The following is a 20,512-nucleotide window of genomic DNA, read 5'->3' as shown; positions in this document are numbered from 1 at the left end:
TACCTATGCCTTTGTACATCCCCTTCACACACATCTAAAGGAAGTGCAATCAGTTTTTCTGTGGTGATATCTGTATTCCTGTTTTCATTGTAGAATTATTCTCAAGATATGAACACATCCTAAGTTTCCATCGATGAAAGAATGAATAATTGTTGTATATACATGTATGCAATAGAACATAATTCAGCCCTAAAAAAAAGAAGATATTACCATTTGAAACACCCTGGATAAACCCGGAGGACTTTAGCTAAGTGAGCTAAGCCAGACACAAAAAAGAAAAATTCTCTATTATCTTTCTCATACTTGCATTAAAAAAAAAAGAAAAATCAAATAAAAAGAAACAGATTTGAACAGTGGTTGTTTGGAGCAGGAAGAGGAAGGAAAGGGTGAAAAATAGATCAAAGAGTAAAAATTTGCATTAAGACAGAAGGAATCAGTCTAGAGATTTAGTGTGCAGCATGAGAACAATAGTTAATAATACTGCATTGTTTACCAAAAACTTACTAAGGGAGTAGATTTTAGGTATTCTTACCATAAGTAAAAGGTTAACTAAAAAAGATTATAAATATGTTTATTTGTTTGACTATCCTTATAGTTTTACTATGTAAAAATACAGTAAAACATCATACTGTATATCTTAATATACATAATAAAGATACATTTTGAAAAGCTGCACAAGTCAGAGTCACTTAATTCATTGGAGGTGGTGAGATGACTCATAATACATAACAATGTAAGACTTTTAAATAAATAGGTCTTTAAAAATATTGCTGAGTAATAGCCTGGACAGTAATCTTGTCTTTTAATCTACATGACATTATGCAGTGTTTTTATGCAAATTCTTGTCAATCATACCAAGTTTGGAAGAAGCAGTCAAAGTTTAAAGAGAAAGGTAAGACTTCTATTTACACCACAGGGTTGATGGACATGAAATTCAGTCTCAATTTACAGATTTTAAAATTTATATTTTAATGATGCTGTATGCTTAGTTGTTTTTTTTTTTAATAGAGCTACCTGAATTTTAACATCTTTACAGATGTGCAGGCATATAAAAATAATATGTGAGTCACACGCATTTTCCTTTACACTTGTTTTCCCTGATGCATTTGCTTTGTTGAATAAGAATGGGGAAAATACCAAAAGTTACAGTGTTCTAAGAGACATAACAAAACCAACTCATAAAGTCTCCAGGGCTGTATTAAAATATAGCTGATATAAGAAGCAAAGAAATGGAGTCATTATTGCCACAATATCTTCACCTGTGCATATTATGGACCCTTTGAAGCAGGATTCTAAAAACTATAAAAGATAATATGGCTTTCTAAAGAATGTGCTTTCCAGTTTCAAACTAAAGTAGCACTTCTCTTTCGTTTTGGATTATGCCACCTGGTGCCAGGGCACCCATACCCACTCTTCCCAGAAACAATGAGTCATTCTTCTTATTATTTCTTCATCAGGGGCTGTCCTCTCCTAGGTTTACTCTCCAGCCTCACAGTCTGGATTCTCTATTCGTTGCGTACCACTTGGATTCCAGCTATGGTTAAGATTCAACTGATCCATGCATTCTTTTGATATATCCTATTCTCCATGCTCTTGCTCTTGGACTTAGTGTCAGTGAATAATTCAGAGCCCAAGACTGTAAGACCTAATTTACACTAATGAGTTCTCTTATCATTTTTTTGTGCACACCTTGCAAAACTTTGATGCCCTCTCATAGAAGCCAAAGTCATGCCTATGTTTTACAATGTTCTTTCACAGATCCCTGTTGACCCTTCTCAGTTCATGGTTTTCTCTTAATTTGGAAGTCCCTGGACACACTGTCCTTCCTTCATTTTCTCATGAGCTAAGCATCAGGATTTATGATGGTTCCATTTTCTCAACATGGAACTAGCACAGACTGTCTTCCTATTCTCCACCTCTTCATTTTCTGTTTTCCCTGGGGTTAAAAGCAGCTGATGAAAATATCCAGTAATTCATACTCTTGAAAAAAATTGATAATTTTATATCTGAACTTTTACTAGAGGTTTGACCTTAAAATACTGCCTAATCCCTAAAGCCCAACCTTCCCTTCCACAAAGTGAGAATAATAATATGAAATAGCTAGAATAGTGAAGAATAATAAATAACTCAAGGACTTTCTCAAAAATGGAAATAAAAGTATAATTTGAAAATCTTTCTCAAGCCCTGTCTAAGCAGCAAGAAAGACACAAATAATATAATTACACCAGAAAATATTTGTATTCACACTGTTTAATATTATTAAAAACATAGACCACAAAATACAGCAATGTGAGGACAAGATTTCACCAGCCACAATACCCATGATGCTGTGAAATCTGCAGGGTGATACCATGGGAAATGACCAGATAGCTAATGGTCAGGATAATTCCTTTAGCAAAACAGAGGGACACCGGCTCACTGGAAACCTCAGAAAGCCAACTTAAAACTGCAGGCTGATTTTGGAAAGGACCTGCAAGCTCTAAAAGTGAGTGAATGCAGAGCGTCGGTACAAGCCCTAAAGAGAATGAAAAGTTTGAGACACATAACTAGGACACCAAAGTTTTCTTTCAGAAAAATCCTCACACTGAGGAACTGTGCATTACAGATAAAACAAGAAGAAATCCTGGAGGAAAGGGAAGGAGAAAAACAGGAGCCATCCGAAAGAAAGAAAACATATTTTGAATATCACACTGAAACAATAGAAGTGGGTATTCTAGAAATACAAAATGAAAAGAAATAACAAAATCCCCTAATTTCTTATATAATAACAGAAATATTAAGATAGAATTTTATATCATCTTATAAGAAAAATATGTGACAGAATATACTTCTCCATCAAAGGAAACATGCTAGAAAAAAGATGACCACAAAAAGATGAGAACTATAACATATTTCAAAGAAAGAGAAACTATATAAAGATAATGATGCAAGGTATTAATTATAACAAGTCATAATTGGACATGTGTTAGATCTCAATATAGCATTATGAATAAAATTCAAAAATAATTTCAGAAATTAAAATTAAGTAGGAAGACACAGAAGAGTGGATAAAATAGCCAAAAAGAGATGAAAAACATAAAAATGATTTGTGAGAAAGTTGTAAATTTAAAGATATGCAAGGAGATTTAGCATGATATAATAAGTGTCTCAAAAGAAGTACAAAACTATAGAATTATAGTGAATAGTAAATTCTAACTATTTTTCCTGAAGAAAAGAGGTTAAAATTACATTTTTAAAAATAGTTTATTACATACTTAAGAAAAATTGTTCCACATAGACCAATTTTTAGACATATTTAATGAAATTTGTAGACTTCAAAGAAAAAAGACACAACCAAACACTTCAGTACAGTTACCACACTGTTCTTAAGTGAAAAAGGTCAATTAATCATCAATATTTTCTTTACTTCATTGCAGATAAAATTGTGGTGATACTTTCAATATCCCCTAGAAAAGAAAATAGAATCCAAGGATTTTATATCCATCCATATGGACTTTCAAGTATAAAGATGGAAAATATATTGGTATATTTAACTCATAACTAAGGGCATATTGTTCCCATGAGTTCTTCTGGAGACTTCTACTACAAACAAGCTTTAGATCATCAAAACAAATATATAAATATACATTAGTATAAAAACATGGATACAGAAAAATAATTTTATTTATTTTTATAAGCAATGTTCACTATTGGGTGTGTGTATGTGTGTGTAACTATGTTTAATTCTTCTGTAGGTGGGGAGAACTTTTAGGCACTTCCTTAGTGTGAGCACTTCCTAAGTGTGTGCCTTTTGTCAAAGGCAAAGTCGAATTGCTGGAGACGCTGGCAGGAGCAGAGTCTGTGGGTACTAGGGATGGCACCAAGTTTGAAGGGAAAATAACAAACAGAGTAACCAGAATAGCCACAAAGAACCATATTTTCAAGTGTTAGGAGAAGACAGGGGGTCATAGGGTCAATCAGAGATTTTCTGTAGGAGACCCAAAGGCCTACTTTCCCCATTTGGGTGCCCTATCAGTCATTTGTTGAGATCCCAGGGGATGACTGGAGTAGAGAATCCAAAATATAGGCAGAAAGCCAAATGGATAGTGGAACAAAGAATATCCAGCAGAGTTTAGGAACTGGGCAAACCAGAAGAGATCTGGTAAGAGTTTCATAAGCAGGTTTGAAGGGTTCTTGATACCCCTTTTCTTTGTGTAAGTGTGCAGAATACCAAGCTGCTTGCAAGTTTCAGAATTAGCTCCAAAATTCTGAATTGATTGGTGTCTAAAAAGAATTGAAGGCATCTGTATTGGCACAGGGTTCTTTAGAGAATCAGAACCAATAGATTTTGTATATATGGAGGGAGGTTTATTGTAAAGAATTGGCTTGTGCTTTCGTGGAGGCTGGCCAGTTCTAAATCTGCAGAGCAGGCCACCAGCCTGGAGACCCAGAGGAAAGCTGCCATCTGGGTCTGAGGGCAGTCAGCTGGCAGTGCACAGTCCTGGGAGGGAGGTCCTGTCTGTTTCTATTAAGACTTTCAAATGATTGGATGAATCCACTCCAGGATATAGAGTGTGATCTGCTTTTTCCAAAGTACACTGATTTAAATGTTAATCTTATCCTTGCCCATCTCCCTCCTAATCTCCTCTCCTGCTGCTTTTCCCTATTGTTCACAGTTGGTGGGTCCTTCTGTTAGCTGCAGTGTACCACACTTGTACCTGAGACCTGGGATAGCTCTTCTTTATATCCAGAGGATTTTCCTTCTAGACATTAAGTTGGAACTTGGACAATAACAAACATCAATCAATCATACCAACTTCAAACTTCCATACTCAAATAACCGATCAAATGATGTCAGTAATAAACAAATGGTCAATGCCATAGGGGAGTGGCACATGGTTCTGTGAGCACCCATCATAGGGAGACCCGACTTGGTTTGAGGTGGCGGGGGAAGATATCAGGAAGGAACTTTGAATGACACCTGAGCTGAAGATGTCCAACTGAGATGGGTCAACTCTGAAAAGAGCAGCAGAAGAGTCTCAAATGGAACATGCGCACTGATGAGGTGGTGGTGTTAGTAGTGTCCCAAGCAGTAAAACCAAAGTCAGGGACCTGAGTTCCGCAGAGGACCCCATAAGAAACGGAGCACCAGCTGTTCTCTGTGCTACCTGGAGCCTCCGGCCCCAAGCCAGGGTCACCTCTGCCAGGCAGAGCTGGAGCCTTCTGTGGCTGTGCACTGGCTTTGCCGGGCCTCAAAGCACCAGGAACCTCTTCCCGTCCCACCCTGACCTCTTATCAGGTGATGTTGGCCTGCCTGAGCCAGGACCCAGGGGGTGCAGGGTAGCCAGAGCCCACCCTCTACTGCGGGGCAAGTCCCCGCCAGCCGCCAAGGAAGGCGCCTCTGTGTGGCAGCGGGCGCTGAGTGGCGTGGCGTGGCGAGAAGCATTGGCGGCTAAAGCCAGAGAGCTGCCAAAAGCTCAGACACTAGGTGGGACAATGGAGCCCTGCAGGTGCGCAGCTCTGGGTCATAGGGTGACAGCTCCATGCCAGTTGGGTGAGACCTCACCTTATCCTGATAACATGGAACTGAGGCTTTAAGGAGCCCACAAGGTGAGCAAAACCCTGTTGACAATGGGTGGACGGTTTGCCACCTTTGGGCCAGTGGTCTTGATTCCATGAAGGAGAGAAAAGAGGGATTCGTGCCACATTTGGCCAATTGAAGATGACCACCACCCTAAGGAGGCACTTACTGGCCATTAATAGAAGGCCTGTGTCTTGAGCAAGCTATGCCTTAACAAAGACCTTGTTAGGTCTTTGTGCCAACTTTCCACACTGTCAGAATTTCCTGAATAACAATCAGTTCACAAGCTACACCACTTTCAGGAGATGCAATTCACTGAATACTGGTGGGTCACTGGGCAATCTCAAATTCTATTATTCTATTCCAATTACAATTTCTGATATCTGTAACACTCAAATTACACATTGTACTTCACACACACACATACGATATATATATATATATCGTAGAAAGATTAAGAAAGGGTTAAGGGAGCCACAGAATGCTGTACCAAAAGCACAGGCAGCTGGCAGATATGAATGCAAAGACCACGTAGGTAGTCAGATAGGGTTTTAATGAACCAGTTCTTCTGAGTTGTTAAGACAGAGGATCTGGACTGAAGGGAATTTCAGAAGATCAGCTTAAAGGGTCAGCTTGATGTGCAGGCTTGGAGTGAGCCATGAATCTTCCTCACAGGCAGGAGAAACCTTACTGTGCTGAACCCTGCAGGGACAGAACCAAAGGATCATTGCTGACACGTTTTTTCTTTCCTTGAGCAAGACTCAGGAGGGATAACCAGGTGACACGATCAGGGAGCCCTCATGTCCAGTTTTGGGGACTTCCTTCTTTCATGAGTCTCAGGTGAGTGGGTTGTATCCAGTGAGGTTGATAAGCTCCTGTGTTTTAGTTCCTGATATGATTTGGGATGTCCATGTAGCCAGGTGCTCCTGATTTAGTTTGATAAATTGGCATGAATAAGTTGTTCATCAGTTTGTACCATATGGTTTTCAGGGCAGATGGTGGTTGTTTACTTGAACAAACAAGGTGTGGAGTTATCCTTCTTTGGCATTTGGATTCAAAGTGGAGTAACTCAGGGCAACCTACTGAGTTTACAAAAATGGCGTAAAGCAGGGTTAGACACAGCCTGAAAACTCCTGTTCTATACCTCCTGGAGGAACTCAGAGCTCTGCTCTCCATAGCCTATGTATATAACATGTAAAAGTTGTTTTTAACTTTACTCCCCACCTTTTAAGAGAAAACTTCCTGTATCTGGACATTGCAGATGTAAAGATGCCTATGTATGATAGAAGTGACACTAGCAGTGTTACTGGCCCACATTTGTTGACTGGATCAGAGGACATGGATTAGAAGCCCTAGAGAAGAATGAAAAAACTGTCCTGTGCCAAGCTGGTCACATGTAAAAGATGTTTTTCATATTAAAACCATTGTTTGTGTGTGTGTGTGTGTGTGTGTGTGTATGTGTGCATTTTATTCCTCATTATCGAATTTATAGTTGACAATGCTAAGTACTCTTTTGGAAATATCAAGCCTTCCTAGATGTTCTGAAGTGCCTGATCTTCATGTTGAAAGTAGAAGTTGTAAATATATAACACATTTTATAAATTTTCTTTTGTTAAAATTCATTTGAAATGTTGTTTCAAGGGTGCATACACATTGTGCACTGGTTCTCTGAAGAGGACGAAATGCAGAGTTCTATGCCAGTGTGCTTATGAGAAAAGAGTAACCATTGTTTCTTATGTCTGTGCATTTTGTTTTATTTTGATTTGTATATAATGTGCACAAGGGACAAATGAGTAATAATCTATGCTATGTACTTTTTCTAGATGTTAATGAGATTGCCAGTGTATGGCAAGTGATAGTTAACTAGTAAATTTTTACATTTTGTATTAAAATTCCTAGAAAAGATTGTTTTCTGAAAATGTGAGTATGAAAGCCCACTGGGTTGGTGAAGTATGGGAATGTTCATAGGTAGACCCTTTAAAATTAAAAGTATTATTACATGTGTACAGTTTTTCAAGATAGTTGTGTGCACATTGAACCAATTTGAGTTCTTGCTTGAAATACCTGGTCTTTCTAGATGTTTAGAAGTGCCTGATGTACGTTAAACTTGAAGGTAGTAAAATGTCACCCTTAAAATATCTTTTTTTCTAAAATTTACATGAAATATTATCTTTTTTGAATGGAATTATTAAACCACTGTTGTGAGCAGTATTGTACCATCTGTACTTGTTTAGTATTTTGAAGAAGGTTGGAAGGAAGCCATTGCAAAAGGTTTTATGCTAGTGTGTTCATTTTCAGACAACATTTTTCTGTATGTTTTATGCATTTTGTTTTGTTGTGATATAAAGGAAAAATGAGTCCCAAATTTGCAACAAGTAGTCTACATATTAAAGAGGTTGCTAGTATTTGACAAAGTAGAAAAATTAGAACTTTTTTTACATTTCTTGTTGAAATTCACAAGAAAGCTTGTCCTCTGAAGACCACTTTTAGATATGAATTTGTTCAACCATCTCTAAGCATCACATATGTCCACTAGACTGGAGGTGGAGATAAGGAAGTAAGGAGGGAATGATTCAAGGTCAAAATGTTCAGATTAGAAGATAACTCATATTGTAACTATTAATATGCATGCTGTATGCATAGCAGACAAGTTCTTATATGAAGTATCAAGTCCTTCTAAATATTTAGAAGTGCTTGATATATTTAAAAGTAGAAGAAGTATAAGAAAATTTTTTGTAAATAGCTTTAAAAACTGGAGTCACTAAATCCACTCCGTAAAAGAGTATATTATCTATGCTTGTTCTTTAGGGGCCACTTCTCATTTTAGTCTCCATAAAGTGATTGCAAGAGAGAAGAAAGGCAAAATTTCTCCCAATTGCTCCTATTTCCCAAAAGTTTCCCAATTGCTCCTATTTCCCAAAGTCTTTCTCCTGTCTGAAGAGCAAAGAACTCACTGGTCAGACCTGCAGGTCAGGAGGCAGCATATAATCACCTCAGACCTGCCTTGATGTGGTCAGGAGAAAAAGTAGGTTTTCAGGCCAGTGTGTCAGGGAATGTCTGCAGAGGCAGGCTGTTCACAAACTACAGGATATAGAAAACAGCTGTTGCTTAAAGTTCCACAATATTTGAAAATAAAAATGATTGTAGATTTGACCCAAGTTAACCAGACTACAATATTATTTTATGATTCTAGATTTAACTTCCTCTAACTTTTGGGTTCTGTTTTAGTCAGCTCTTTTGCTGCTGCAACTAAAAGACCCAACAAGAACAATTGCAGAGGAGGAAAAGTTGGGGATTCACAATTTCAGAGGCCTCAAGGCAGGGACAGTAGGTTCCATTCCTCTAGGCTCAAGGTGAGGCCGAACATCATGGCAGAAGGTTGTCGCAGAGGGAGGCAGCTCACATGATGATCAGAAAGCAAAGAGAGACTCTGCTTGCCATATACAAATATGTACCCTAAAGCCAGGCCCCAGTGTCCCACTTCCTTCAGCCACACTGCACCTGCTTCCAGCTACCACCTAATTAATCCCATCAAGGGATAAATTTGCTGATTGGATTAAAGCTCTCACAACCTAAGCATTTCCCCTCTGAATCCTCTTGTATTTTCTTACATGTGAGCTTTTGGGGGATACCACACATCTAAACCATGACAAGTTCCTTGGTTAGAAGTACAACATTTAAATTTTTTCTTCAATTCCTCCTGTCCTTATTTTACCCTTCTGTTTCCTTCAGTCTGCCTTCTGTTTTTTTTCCATATTCTGAAAAGAAAAGGGATGGGTACTTGATGCTCACTGTGCATTTTACAGTCCCTGAACTAACCATTGACATCATGTTTCCAAATCGTTTTTTAAAAAGTCATTCTTGTTTATCCTTTGTAAATTTATTTTGTTTATTTTTTATATGGTGCTAAAGATCAAATACAGTGCCTCACATGTGTTAGGGAAGCACTGTACCACTGAGCCACAACCCCAGCCCACATTTCCAAATTTTATAGACTATCATTATCTACACGGATAAGGGTCAATTATGTGCTCAGAAATGGCTAGAAGATTCTTTACTCCAGTTATTCCTAGGAAATAGAAACCTCCTTTTACTTCATTTAATCACCTCAGACACTTTTCCAAAACCGTGCTCCTTTGGGCTTTAGGATCATTGATACAATAACAAAACTTATAATCGTGCTCTGAAAGCCAATGGCAGAGAGAAACCATCCCATGCACGCCCTTGGTACAGACCCTCTAGTTCAACTGGATGATCTGGAAGGAGGCCAAGGGCTCACTTTAATGGGTAGGATGTATCTTCTGGTGATTGATCACCATCACCTCCTCTGTAAATTAAGAAGATGACCAATGACTTATTGAGAAGTTTTTCAAGCAGTAAATCCTCTCATTCCCCATTCTCTTGGGCAGTAATGGCATTTCTTAAGACACAGAGAAATACAGCTGAGGTTACACATTCCTAAGAAGCAAAACTTGACTTGCAAAAGGAACAACTGGTAGGATTTTGGGCAATGTCAGCAATGCTGATCAGCAGCCATGCCTTCCTCAGTTCTCATTTATCAGGCAATGCAATTTTTGACAGATATCTTACTTGCACATTCAAAATGCCCATTTTAAAATGTATAATAGAGAATGAAGAAATTTGAGGAGTTTCAAACCAACATATGCTTATAGTCATGTAAGTCTGGTTTTTAAGTCAGTAATTATCACTGATTATCATAATACATATTAGCCCAGTTCTTTATGATTCGAAATTGCTTATGTGTACTTTAACACCTTTAATGCATAAAATATGATATTACTATTCCTATTTTCAAAATAATATTCAGGCATGACTTAGAAATACTGTCAACTGTGAGTAAGCCGTCACCAGTGGAGAAGCAGGCCTTAGCAAAGCCACGTGCCATGGCCTCCTGGCGTTCTCTGGAGCTGGGTGCTGTTGTTCTTGCGACCCTCATGAGAGACAGAGCAGGGTTGTGCAGCTGTGGTGCACAGGGCCCTCTCCTCACCTTGTGCCGGATTTTGACCCTTCTGTTCTTCTGGAAGGAGTGTTTTTCAATGTACAGGTTCTTTCTTTGTTAGACCTCAGAGATGAAACTGCATGAAATCACTCCAGCACTTTGAACAAGGCTGTCTTCCTGGTGTAATATCTCTCAGCTGCTTTTTTGAGGTTTCACACATTCACAAAAATAACAGCATTTTTAGCTGATCCCTGCTGGGAGCCATCAGCCAAGTAGGTATGACAATCTTCTTGCCAGCTTACTCCCATGCTGTCTAGTGGAAGGACTTCTGAAAGGTGACCTTGCTCAAGGACCAGGGCGGTTTAGCATAATAGGAGATTAGGGTGTTCTCCCTTTAGAATAGGGCAGTTTAGCATAATAGGAGATTAGGGTGTTCCCCCTTTAGAATAGGGCAGTTTAGCATAATAGGAGATTAGGGTGTTCCCCCTTTAGAATAGGGCGTATCCTGCTGCTGAGTTCCTCTTGAGTTCTTAGGGTCAGACAGTATATTTTGGGAGACAGAAGCCCATGTGTAGTGGATTTGGGCAAAGTAGTGGATTTGGGCAGAGTGTGGATTTGGGCAGAGAACGTGGATTTCCCCAGAACGTGTTTGTAGACGGCCAGTGTGAGTTCGGGAATAAAGAATTGCTGTTTGAATCTACAAGCTGTGTGGAGACTCGTGATTTGTGCCCAGCCAGAGACTGCGGCAGATCCCAATAGATTTTTCTCTGCAGCTGCATCACTTGAAAAAGCTTTTTGTTCCAGTTCTTAAAGTCTTAAGTATTGAAAGTAATTTGAAAAAAAAAGAAAAACATCCCAATTATGATTTGTGTGTGTTGTGATGACTTTAAGGGCTGACAGACTGACAGAGCTTCGAATGGGCTTTGAAAAACCAGCCAGTGTTTCCATGGTGGAAAATACAGGATTTCAGAGTGCATTATTGAGTGTGCTGTTGTAAACTCGTGGGCACATGGCACGGTAGGCTTTTTTTGGCAGGACCTATGGTCTCAACCTGCAGCGATGCTAATGATATTAGCAAATTAGCAACACGGAGCTTGCCAGCTAATTCACCAGAGCTTGCTCACTCTCTGCTATAATTAAAACTAATTATTTTCTAAAACATAGTAATATATGAATATGTGCAATAATCATTTTGTAGTGGGCAATCTGTGGAGTCTTTTTTTAAAGCTGCCACCCCCACCCTTGGCACATGGTGCCCTGTGTGTACGGCCTGGCTGAACCAGCACTCTTGCCTTTGCAGCATGTGAACCGGGTCCTGCCCATCAGACCTCGGGTTCATGTGATTCTGACAGGGATCATTTTCTGTTTTCCCCTCCTTTATAAGGCTCATGCTCTCTCCCACCCCCTCGCCTCCCCGCCTCACTGTACTCTCCAAGCATCTGTTTGATGTCTCACTTGAAGCCCCTCCAGTCAGGGTTGTACAGATGGTTTTCACAGCGGGTTTCTTTGGAAGTTCAGCTGTGATTCCCTGGATAGTTATACCAATTCCCTGCTGAATCCTTGTTCTTCCTTTAGAAAGAAATCAAAACCCATAGTTTTAACCTGAAGATGTCCGTTAGTATCTGTGATAAAGGTGTGCAAATTAAGTGTTCTCTGGTGAAGCTGTGAGGCCTAGAAGGAGCCCATTGCATGGGTGGCTTTCCCCCTGCGGTGGTGATCTGAGCTGGCTGTCAAGGGGCTGAGGATTGGAAGTAGTGTGCCAGGCTGCAGGGACACCCCAGCACCTTGCAAAGAAATGCACAGCCTTCCCTGCAAAAGGTCTTTTCCAATTATTGTTTTTGAAGTCATTTGGCTAATCATCTTCCCTTATTATAGACTAGACCGTGTGCAATAAATAAAAAATTTGAATGAAGCAATAAGAAGTTTCAGATAATTTCCCAAACTATAGATTATTTGAACTGAGGATATCAGAAGTCACTAAGCCCTCTGGCACCCAGGTAATAGATGGATATACATACCTAGTGTTTGCTTCCAAACCCTGATGAGCATGTAAACAGTTGCTTATTCCATTTGTCACCTACTCTGTTATAACTAAATAATATTGATAATAAGTTGGCCTTCGGTGGGTAGGTCTTCAACACACAGAATGGTTGTCACTTTTCTTTTTTTTTTGTGGACTTATCCAGCATCCAGCAAACTTACCAAATCATACTAATTAAGAATGTTGTTTTAATACCTTATACATGTGTTTGTGTGTGTGTTTGTACATGTATGTATATATATATATATATATATATATATATATATATATATATATATGTAAATTAGTCTGTTAAACTGGATATACTTTTTGTTATTTTAAATAAAGTTTGCCCTACCTTTGTTATTTTTTTTATTCCTCTACCACAGGATAGCTACAGCTCTCAGGGTATTTCTCAGCCCCCAACCCCCAGCAACCTGCCAGTCCCTTCCCCAATGTTCCCCAGCTCTGCTGGCATCTCCTCCTTTCATGGAGATGAGAGCGATAGCATTAGCAGCCCAGGCTGGCCAAAGACTCCATCAAGCCCTGTAAGTGGCTCTGGTTGTTTGTTATTTTTGTTTTTTGGGGGTTTTTGGATAATTAATTAATTCTACGTTAATGCTTCCTTGTTGGTTTGTTTTATAAGACTTTTTCTTTATTATTGATCCGTGAAAAGGTTTTCTTTATAAATGATTGCATTGGTAATAAAATGAGTACTGTTTATGTGCATTGTAAAAGTTGGTTTCTGGTAACAGCTGTTTTGTGAAGTGCCCCCGCACAAAACGTGCTGGGTCTGAACTCAGGGGGCATTCTCCAAACAAGCTGTTTCTCCATTTACATGGGAACTGATGACAGCTATGGACTAAGTGATACATTTGGCCCAGCTAAGTCTGTCCGGGGCTGTTCCATCTGAAATATTTCAAAACTGCCTACCTAAATAAATAAATATACAACCTGGGTATGGTGTGGCATAACATCAGCCTTGCTTCATTTTAAAATCATATGTCTGAATTAACAAACTTACAGAAATGTTAGTGCATGTGAATTTTTAGATTTATAATGTGTACCTATATTGCAATCAGTTGAGGTTGAAAAATGGTGTTCTGCACAAGACTGCTGATAATCTTGAAATATGTGTGATTTCCATATGATATATAAATAACAAATGGTATTGTGTGTATCAGGGACTTCTTTTAGCCTTAATGTCCTTAGAGTTGGGCCTACTAAAGAAATTAATTCAATGTCATTAAAAAAAAAGAGAGAGAGTAATGTGCTGTAGTAACCTTTGTTTTACATTCATATAGGGAATCAAAAGATCTTTTTGAAATATCTTTAACATGTAATTAGTTGCCAAGAAGGCTTAATTAACAGACTAATTTTGTAAGACAACGAATTGAAGAGCACAGCCCAAGCAAAGTGAGTCAGAGGGAAGACCATTCTGGCTATGAGGGATCTGGCAATCTAGTCAAAACCCAGAAGGAGTCTGCTATTGATTATCCACTCACTGGGTTAAATAAATAGAGCTTGACGGGTTGAAGAGTTAGTCTTTCTAGTAAATGTTTGTGAAATTCACACGGGGCTGTGGTACAACCAGCGTTTCCCTTTTCAGAGGAAGAAAGGGCACTTTGTTCTTGCCTTCCCTGGAGATGTGTTTCCATTGCAACCTGAGATGAGACATGCAATGCTTCCAGGATGTGTGAAGCAGGGCTGAAGAACAGGGAGAGTTGATTCCTTAGTTTTGGTGTCTCTACGTTATTTGCTTTGAGTCTCAGAAGGCAGCAACATTGTGTGGGGTTTTTTTTCCCCATAATCCACCCTGGTTATTTTTTCTTCCTCCCTCCCTCCCTCCCTCCCTCCCTCTCTCCCCTTTTCTTTCTTTCTTCCTTCTTTCCTCTCTTTATATAGGAAACGGCATTTTCGATCAGTAATGCTTTTAAATGAAAAGGTAAAATTCAAATAACGTTCCAAACACACTCGCACATTGACTCAGAGGAAAAATTTCAGAGGTAGAAAATAAAAACCTTTAAAACTTCAGACAATAATTAAGAATAATAATTTACTGAAAGCAGACTGCAAAGCTGGGTTTGTGGCTCAGTGGCAGACCACTGCCTAGCAAATGTGTGGCCCTGGGTTCCATCCTCAGCACCACATAGAAATAAATAAATAAAAGGTATTGTTTCCATCTACAACTAAAAAAAAAAAGACACTACAAACAGACCTCGATAATCTCAGAATTACAAAGAATGACTGAGGGTGGGTACTGGCTTCTAGCTTACTGGTCAGATTGTCTCCATCCAGCAAGTCTGTAGGAAGAGCTCATCAAAATCCCACTTTCTACTTAAATGTAAGAAAATCAAATAATCCTTGACCCCATTTTCTGTTTCTAATACAATTACACTTGAAATTGTATATTAACTTTTACTATATATTTCTACATTCCTTAGTCTTCTAAATTGTTTTATGTTTAAAATTTTACAAGCAAACTTTTGGCTCTGGTGCTAGAGAAGCTGTTTGCTAAAGTGAAAGTTGTCATACTCTTGCTCTATATTGTGCAATAACCACTTTTTTAATGAGTTGGTAATTCAGGAAGGGGGACCAAAGGAGGGCATCATGAAGGACCACATGTCATTTTCACTATCCAGTCACTGCAAATATATGCAATTCAGGAATATTTAACTGCTCTGTCTGAGGTACCACTTCAATTTGTGCTTGCAATTGTTCTTAATAATGTCCCTAATAAAGCCCATCTAACAGCAGGACTGAAAGAGGCAAAATAATAAGCCTGCTGTTGCTTTGACAGTGTACTGTGGACCAACATTGTTTTGTTACAAAACATTCTAAAATAAAAATAAACATTTGTCCATACACATGCACATATACATATCACCAAACATATGGTAAAGACTGTGAAAATGTAAATCTGCCTAAAAGGCTTGAGGGAAATGTACTTTTAGGCTTAATTAAAGTATATGCAATGAAAACATTTGTGGCACCATAAGAATGTCTTGCTGTAGTTTTTTAACAATTTGCATTCCTTTCTTTGCCTCCACAACAGTTTCAGAACAGTAAGATGTAATTTTTACAGCACCCAAGCAGCATTAGATGGTCCTTGTTGACCTGGAAAAGTTACCTGGTCTTTCTGAAGGGCCATAGCTTGTCCATTGTTGGGGGCATGGTGAGGGGAGCCTATGGTAAAGACCTTTATCTAGAGGTTTCCTTTTAGACTATTAATTTTTTTCTTTTGGTTTTCTTCAGTCCTAGGGAAGGAACCCAGGGCCTTATACATGGTAGGCAAGTTCTCTACCACTGAGCTGCATCCTTAGCCCATGGCTAACGCCTACAGTCAAGAAGAGGTGTGTTGAGCCTGGTCAGTGGAGAGAGTGATGACACATGTGCTCTTTATCTACTGACCCTTGTTTCTCCTCCTGTCCTTTTTCTATATTCAGACACCCAGATCCTAGCTCTGGTAATAATTTGGCTAGTGAGCAGGCCTTTCAGCCTGCAGTCTTGCTGACTGCATCCACATTCACTTCACACCTTTCTCACTGAAATCCTGTGGACAGGCAGTTTGAATTGGTTCTTGGTTCTTATTTGAATGCTGCCAGACTTTTCACACTTTTTCCTTCCATTGGAACCTTTATACACAAATGTCTATAAGGACCATCAATGTTATGGCCATTGTGCTAAGTGCTATGGATTCAACCTAAAGTCTAGTCAAGAGTGCAGTCAGACCAACAAGCACACGCCAAACAATTTTACCAACTGTGTAATGAAGGACTGCAAAGGAAACATGAAGTGCTGGCAGATTGAAATAGTCCCCCAGGATTGTTGTCACACAGATGGAGGCCCGACTGTGCAGTGCAGTGTCCTTTGTTATGGTGCCATAAAAGTACTTTGGGGGAAGATCTTAATATTAAAAATAAACCTTTTGTCTTTATACATTTTTCTAATTTTAGGAGAACAAATTGAGATAGCACAAGTTAACAAAGAAAGGTGACAAGAGTTAAAATACATATATGCAAACTAAGCAGCTAATCGTACCTCAGGCCTGCTCCAAGTTATAGGCATCACTGCCTTCCGATAGCAGGAGCAACCTGTCTACACCCCAGTCATGATTAGCCACTCCCCAGTTTAGAAAGGACCAATGGCAGGTGGAGGGGCTGGGGTTGTGCCCCAGGGGTAGAGTACTTGCCTAGCACATGCTAGATACTGAGTTCAATCCTCAGCACCACTTAAGTATAAATAAGTAAATAAAATAGAGGTATTATATCCAACTACAACTAAAAAAATTGTTTTTAAAACTAAATAGGTGGCAAATGGATCTTAAATTTAGGGTAAGGATAAAATTGGTCATTTTAAATTGAAATGATTGCTTTTATTTCTCATATCTTTAATCTCAAACTTTACCTCTCAGTTTTTCACAAGTGACATGAAAGAAGGAAGACGTTTTTTAATTTAACTGATTAAAGGAGGTAATACTTTCTTCCTCATTTTCTTATTATTTCAAAACTTCACTTGTGGAAAACACAGGACTTATTTTTTCTAGTGTGTCTAGTACTCAGTACTAGCATGTACCTGGCAGCAGCATCCTGCTGATAACACCCATGTCCTGCATTGCAGTCAATCTGAGAGTCCAGTGTGAGCTGTGTAGACACTTTGTCTTCCACCTCCAATAATCCTGGGGTACAATAGCACAGAAGGAAGGACATATGTGTACATAACCTGGATGCATGTGGGCATACAATATATGGATGGATATGGATGTATGTTTTAAGTTCTTACCTAAAATAATTTCTTGCCACAAGTGGTGGCATATGCCTATAATCCCAGCAGTTTGGGAGACTGAGGCAGGAGTATTGCAAATTCAAGGCTAGCTTCAGCAACTTAGCGAGACCCTATTTCAAAAATTTTTAAAAAGGACTTCAGATTGGCTCAGTGGTAGTGAGCCAACAGGTTAAATTCCTAGTACCACAAAGTAGCAATGATCATGGTAATTTCTAAGTGAGTTGAAGTTTTAACATCAACAGCAAAGTCAGTTCTCAAAAGCTCACACTATTTTTTATCCTATCATTCTACATTTTAATCTACATCAACTGCGTCACCCATAATTATATATTTTATGTAAAGATTTTATGCCTCAGTAATTCTAAAGGTCAAGGCTTAATACTGCAGCCAGATGGCTTTCGACAGTGGCATGGCAGATGGGAGCTGCCACTCTAGAGGCTCTGAGGGTTCCGTTCTCAGGCATTCTTTTTCAGCGCCTGACTTATTACTAAGGGTCATGTCAAGAAATAAGGTGTAACAGCCAAGCACAGTGTCAGTCATGTTATTGACCACCCCCCCACACACCAAATTTCAGCTATATATTTTAAACCATGTTAATGCTAAAAAAATTAAAAGGAAAAAAAAAACAGGACTGTTTCAAATAGTGACTATATTGCCAGTGACAGCCTAGTAAATACTCAGGAAAGAATGAAATAAATTATTTGTTCCAGGAAAATCTTTTTTTTTCTTTTAATTTTTTTAGTTGTAGATGGACACAATACCCTTCTTTTATTTATTTATTTTTATGTGGTTCTGAGGAGCAAACCCAGTGCCTCACACATGCCAGGCCCTCCCTCTACCACTGAGCCACAGCCCCGGCCCCCAGGGAAATCATTATTGAAAACTTAGCAGTGGTTTTACACAATAACCCTAGCATTACAGATATTATAAATACATATACATTATTACAAGGATAGAGACAAAAGATAAGAAGGAATGTAGTAGGGCTACATAGAACTGAAAGAGCCACCTGGCCAGATCCACGATCCAGAGGGAAGGTGAACATTTTTACAGAAGTGCTGAAGGTGAGGCCCACGTGTGGCTGGAGCAGGAGTTGAGAGCTATTAAAAGAAGAACCTGAGAGCCCCTTTGCCTGAGAGCAGCTCAGGCAGTGTTGAGTGGGGAGAGCCAGGAAGAGCTGATCCCTGGCCCGGCACATGCGCCAGCTCAGGGCCAGACTTTGTGTTTCTCAGCAAGTGCCGCTGTCACTCCTCTGAGTGATTCAGGGTTTTCATGAGACACACACTAGCCATTCTTTTATTATTATTGTTTCTTAATTTTTTTTAGTTGTAGATGGACAGGATATCTTTATTTATTTTTATGTGGTGCTGAGGATCGAACCCAGTGCCTCAAAGATGCCAGGTGAGGACTCTGCCACTGAGCCACAGCCCCACACTAGCCATTCTTGGTGTGACAAGGAAAAGTAGGAATAGATTTAGTTTGGGGGCTCTGCAATATGACAGGTAATATTTTTAATTCACTGTGATCCTTCTCTGAGCTAGAACCTTTTCTTTTAAAAAATGCAATGACACTTCATTGGAATATTGCCTTCTGGGATTCAATGCTTATAAGTTAAAGCAGGTTTCTGTTTATTTTGGTTTAGTTTTTTAAGTGTCTAAAAGGGAAAGTTTGGGCCCTTTTATTTAAAGTCAAAGTAAAATCTTAACTAAGAGAATGTGTAGTCTGTGCCTGAACTAGTAGCCTTCATTCCTGACTGTCATGTGATAGCAATAGTTTTTACTCTCGTCTCTTCTTGTTGGTGGGCTCACAACTGTTTCCTCACCTTCTTCCCTCCACCTCCCTGCCCATCTCCACATGCTGTCTCTGGCACTAGAAGTCCAGTTCATCCACCACCACTGGGGAGAAGATCACAAAGGTCTACGAGCTGGGGAACGAGCCAGAGAGGAAGCTGTGGGTGGACCGGTATCTGACGTTAATGGAAGAGAGGGGCTCCCCGGTCTCCAGTCTGCCTGCAGTGGGCAAGAAGCCCCTGGACCTGTTCCGGCTCTATGTCTGTGTCAAAGAGATTGGAGGTTTGGCCCAGGTAAGAATGAGTAAATGAATTAGAAGTGATTGCAAGCAGAATCTTACAGAAGCTTTCATTGAATATGTGAACTCAGGGTGTTTTTTGTTTGTTTTTCTTTTTTGGGGTACCAGGAATTGAATTCAGAGGCACTCGACCACTAGCCACATCCCCAGCACTATTTTGTATTTTATTTAGAGACAGGGTCTCACTGTCTCACTACATGCTTCACATGTAGCTTTTGCTGAGGCTGGATTTGAACTCATCATTCTCCTGCCTCAGTCTACCAAGCCACTGTGATTACAGGAGTGCACCACTACACCTGGTTGGAATCAGGTTTTTCTCTCACAAAGGAAATGCTAAACCTGTTGGAAGGTCACCTTCTGGTTGGGGAAAGGGGTGGCTCTACCACAATCCAGTGTGACCTCAGTAGCTCTAGAATTCTCTGGAATCTGCCATGAGTTCATATAAACACTTTAGAAATGTTTTGTGAATGGCTGAATTACTTATCTGGATCAGATATAAATCACATTCACTGTTTCCCTCTGTCCAGAGCAACTTATCACAGAAATTAAGTCATCCTGGTAAAGCCACGTCCATGACCTCTGGGCAGTGAGGAGGCTGCTGTGTGGTTTGTAGTAGAGCTGGGCTAGAGCGGAACAGGCGAGGTGGCCTGGGTACAGAGCTCCAGGAGGTGCTCATTGTCCTGGTGAGCTACTGCCTAACTCTCAAAATAAGTGTCCCCTAAATCTTATGACCTGGGCACCTACTTTGCTCACCCCAGCCCTACCATTTTTTCAGTAAGGAGCCTAGTTGGTTGGATGTATCCTGTCATAGAAACATGTGAGGGTACTAAATCATGAGCTAGTGTCACACTGTTGCCTTTGTCTTTCTATATGCCCACAAGGTAGAGGATCAACAGACCCAAAGCCTAGATGAGGAGGCCATGTGTCAAGACTGTAATCCCAGCAGCTCAGCTAAGGCAAAAGGATCACAGGCCCAATTTAGGGAAACCCTATCTCAAAATTAAAAATAAAAAAAAAAAAACTGGGGAAGTAGCTTAGTGGTAGAATGCTTACCTAGCACAGGTAAGGCCCTGGGTTCAATACCTAGTACAGGGGATGG

The 20,512-nt window shown here is 39.6% G+C and overlaps 1 pseudogene; it reads left to right on the top strand.

The window, feature by feature from the left end:
• LOC143389380 (AT-rich interactive domain-containing protein 1B-like) overlaps positions 1 to 20,512 on the top strand; it is a 112,245-nt pseudogene that overhangs the window by 66,015 nt on the left and 25,718 nt on the right.

The sequence above is a fragment of the Callospermophilus lateralis genome, unplaced genomic scaffold (assembly GCF_048772815.1).
Source record: "Callospermophilus lateralis isolate mCalLat2 unplaced genomic scaffold, mCalLat2.hap1 Scaffold_73, whole genome shotgun sequence".
Classification (NCBI taxonomy): Eukaryota; Metazoa; Chordata; class Mammalia; order Rodentia; family Sciuridae; genus Callospermophilus; species Callospermophilus lateralis.
This window is presented reverse-complemented; position numbering and strand designations above follow the sequence as displayed.